The sequence below is a fragment of the Rhinopithecus roxellana genome, chromosome 17 (assembly GCF_007565055.1).
Source record: "Rhinopithecus roxellana isolate Shanxi Qingling chromosome 17, ASM756505v1, whole genome shotgun sequence".
Classification (NCBI taxonomy): Eukaryota; Metazoa; Chordata; class Mammalia; order Primates; family Cercopithecidae; genus Rhinopithecus; species Rhinopithecus roxellana.
The window spans coordinates 2,223,639-2,228,315 of NC_044565.1; positions in this window are offsets into that span (position 1 = coordinate 2,223,639).

Consider the following 4,677-nt stretch of genomic DNA (forward strand, 5'->3'; position numbering starts at 1 on the left):
ATGATGTTTATAAAAACAACTTGTGTACTCAAGTAAATTCTTATGCTGTTTTATAGTTTTGGGTTTCATTTAACAGATTAAACTGTCACACGAGTAGTTATATCAGACACAAAGTACCCTGCAAGATGGACAACATTTACACTGATTTCATTCATATTCATTGAGACAAGTTTCCTGATTATGCCCTTTGAAGATTGTAGTTAGGCTTACTACAAAAGTTTTTTAAAAACTTTTATTTTTTGTGTCATCTTGTCATGGCCCAGTAACAAACTGTTCATAGACTTGCATCAAACCACAGACCACACTAAAAGTCCTATGTGATCTGTATATAGTTGTTGTTGTTGTTTGTTTTTTGCATTTGACTTCATTTGTGTGATAGAGAACCCCCAGGTGGTATTTGATGTAGTAAAATAAACATAACTCACATGTATGATATTTTTAGATTTAGACAAATTCATTCTATATTAGATTAAAAGCATGTAGGAAATTGACATTTGCTTCTCCATTCAAGATTCTTGCATGTGACGGTATATCTGAGTTTGTTGGACCACTCTATTAACATGACAACTTGTTTTTGCAATTCATGTTCATATTTTTTTATTTAGAGTATTACCTCTTTAAATAAACATTTATAAGCATTATGATGTTCCAATTCTGCATTCTGTTCTGTTATTTGCTCTTTCTGCTGACTTTCTCACATACTATATTGATTCTTCAATTGACCAGTAATTTTTGTTTGTGAGTCCCTGTTCAGCTGATCTTATTCAATGAAAATCCCAAAGTACCCAAGTTGAACTTGAGCTTTTGTATTTACATGTGCTTCTTTCAGGTTTCTAAGGTAGTGCTCTCTCTGTCTTTAATGTGTACAGTAGACAGAATAAGAGCCCATCCATCCCCCAAATATGCCCAAGGCTCACTTCCTAGAAGCTGTGTATATGTTACTCTATATGGCAAAGGGACATTGCAAGTAGGGTTAATCTAAGAATCTTGGATTATCCAGGTAAGACCTATGTAATCAAAAGCGCCCTTATTCAGGGAGGCAGGAAGGTCATAGCAAGGAAAGTAGATGTCATTATAGAAATGGGGTAAAAGAGAGAGAAAGTTTTGAACTGTTACAGGCTGGCCTTGAAGATGGAGGAGACTCTACAAGCCAAAGAATGCAAAGAGCCTTCAGGAGCTAGAAAAGGCAAGGAGACAAATACTCCCCTACAGCTTCCAGGAAAAAAAAAAACTTCACCTTTTGACACCTTCATTTTAAGACTTCTGATCTTCAATAAGATAATATTCAATGTTTTATTCTGCTAAGTTTGTGGTTACAGCACATTGTTTCACTAAGTTTGTTACAGCAGCAATAGAAAACTATGGCAATATGCATGCAAATCACCTCGGATCTTGTTTAAAAATATAATTTGATAGTATGCCTGGAGAAGAATGACAGGGTCTGTATTTCTAACAAGCTCTTGATAGTGCAGATACTGCTACATGTTTGTGGATCCAACTTTTAGCATCAGAAAGTAGGATAATATTATCTTGAGAAGGCATTAAATAAAATTTGCTATTATTGAGTTTTCACAGAATATACAGGTCATTAAAATTCAAATCTCAAACACCATGTGAAGACATTTTCTTTTAGCACTATTCATGTAGATGAGCTCCCTAACTTTATGAAGGGATCTTATCTCACTTCTCTTCTGGTATAAACTGAATGACCTGCCTTTGTCTCCTGAAGAATATTTACAACTCAAGGCACTAAGTTTATGGTATATGGAAACACAATGCCATGCATATACCATGAGTATCTCCTCAATGATATCTGTGTGCCTTTTGGTAATTCTTGCCAGTATGAACAATTAATTGCTAATTTGAACTTTTGGGTCCTAAATAACAGTAATAATTTTGAAAAGTAAAAGTCAATATCAAAGAGATTAAGGGGTTGATACAACGTGCATGTGGACTTCTTTATATGTTTGAATAAAAGAAATGAAGTTATGGATAAATAGTGAAATCTACATTTTCCATTAATTTCAGTCACTAATTTAAGTCTCTTGTAGATGCACTAAACCATGAACCATATTTACATATTTAATTATATTAATATATTTAATATTAAACATATGTTTATATATTAATTAGTTCATTACTATCCTTACTTTATAAAATTTGTGTGTGTGTGTGTGCGTGTGTGTATGTGTGTGTATATATATTAGTTAGTTCATTGATTGTATATATATTAGTTAGTTCATTTGTATATTCATTAGTTCATTTGATCTTCCAAACAATTTTATAGAGTAAGAATTATCCTAATTTTGGAGACTAGAAAACTCAGACAGACACACATACACACACACAAAAAGACTTCTAGAGAGTCCGCCTAGATATGTAGTAGAAATTTACACATTTAAGAATAACTTCAATATTTATTACCTGGTTGAGCCAAGATCAGAAGGAAACAATACCCTACAACTTGAAAGAGGAAGAGTCAGGAGTGTAATCCAGGACTTTCTTATTACCAAGCCTGTGCTCTTTCCTTTGTTCTCGGTTGATTCTAAAGTTATCCAAAGATAGAGATTTGTAACTTTCAGTACTGTGTAGAATTCTACTACAAGATTACTTATGCATTAACATAGTCTCTTTCATCTACTCCCAGTTAAAAGGATGGCTGGGGAAAATATTTATGGAAAACCATTTGGCCAAAACAAAGGTATATTACTGATGTACATGAGCAGATGAGTACTGGTTGGAAACATAGAGACACACACATAGTAACACAAGCACATACCTACACATGCCACTGATTGTTCTTATTACATATTATTGAGTCACACATTTCTAACCTAAGCTCCTCAACATACTTGATTTCTAATTCCTCCAAAGAGCCTTACCTTTCTCCTAACTTCATCAATCTCAACAGATGACTTTACATCCAGAATATTTAAATCATTAAGCATAGAATTCTCTGATATCTACTACCCCATATTACATATTTTTTTTTACATCAAAAACACTGCTCATGCCTCCAATTTCAAAGGATTAGGTATCATATTCTAAGCTAAACCTTCCACAGGTGCTCTTAACCCCACCTTCTGTTCCCTGGAGATTGGGTTCTATTGATTACTACTGTATCTTTTATCTGAAAATTTCTCCCTCTAACTACTTTTCCTTTGTTAACATGCTTATAGCTCTCTCGCCCTAAAAATTAAGTCCTTCTTGTCCTTCTGTGCCATGTGCCCTGGAAGATAATGTTTTATCTCTTTCTCTTTTCATTTAAACTTTACAAAGAACAACATACCCTAGAGGTCTCTGTCATCTCACCTGACATTTTCTTCCCAACTCACGAGAGTTTAGTTCCTATTCTAGAAAAAGAACTAAAAATCTTTTAATGTAATTGAATTGCCAAATTCAATGGATGTTTCTTCGTACTTCATATTAATACAGTGTTCTCTAATATTTGGCATCACTAATCACTCCATACTTGAGGAAATATCTAATTTCCTCTCATGGCTACTTCTATATTTTTCTTAGAAGTTATTAAATATTAGAGTTCCCTAGATTTCTGTCCTTGAGGTTCTGCTTTTATCATGCATCATACTTCGTTTAGGTAATCACTTCCACTCTCGTAATTTTCACTTGCTCTTGAATGCTGATGACTCAGTAATTTGTATCTCCTATCTGTCCTCTCTCCATCAAACTTTAGTTACGTTATCTCGCTGCCTGATGGCCAATTACCTCGGAATGCTCTCCAAGTGTTTCCCATTATCCAGATTTAAACTGGAATTGATTTTCTTTTCCTACTTGCTACTACTTCATGTATTATCAGTCAACGATTCCACATCTCAGAATCCTCCTTGACATTATTCTTAATTTCTACAATTAATTAAGCAATGATCTGTATCAATTAGAATTCAATCAGGATAAATAAACTACACATTAATTTTAAATGGTAACATAAAGAATTATCAATTATATCAGAAGAATAAAAGGTAAGGATAATTATTTAAAAAATACCCTAGGTCTGAAAGAGAGAATCGCAAGAAGAGACAAACTTGGAAGTGGAATTTTCTTCCCAATATTGTGTTTCAGACATTAATGGAGTAGGTATGCTGGCAGCTCACCAGATGATGGAGTCATTCTCTGGGTTGAACTTGGCCAAAGTTGGTTTACAGTTGCCAGGTAAGCAGAAAATACCTGTTCAGGGTGTAGATTGGTAAAAATTGTGGCTGGGATTTTCAAGCGGGTGACAACACTACGGGGCAGAGATGACAAAGCCTTGTAGAAAGGTCCACAGAGAAAGTCCACACCCAGGGGTTTCTAAATGGCTGAGTGGTGTGGGGCTCTGTCTGTGTCAGGTGATTCCTGATATACCCGTGGGATGCAGGTAGACTAGGGCATATGGATGAGTGCCTAGAGGGAATTAAGGAATGAGGAGCCTGTTCGCAGAATGAACAACAAAAGGCCTGGGGTGCACTACGTCCTTCCTAAGAGAACTGTGATGTGGTGGTAACCAGGCCAGAAATGAGGCTGCCAACTTACCGAGGAACTGCATAATACGGATTGTACCTGTATAGCAGGAGGAAGAAAAGGGCACAAGAAGCACACACAAACCAGGAGGAGAAATATTTTCCTTTCTATAGCAGAAGATTTCTTTCCTGCTGTAAAGAAGAAACGTTCTACAGTGTC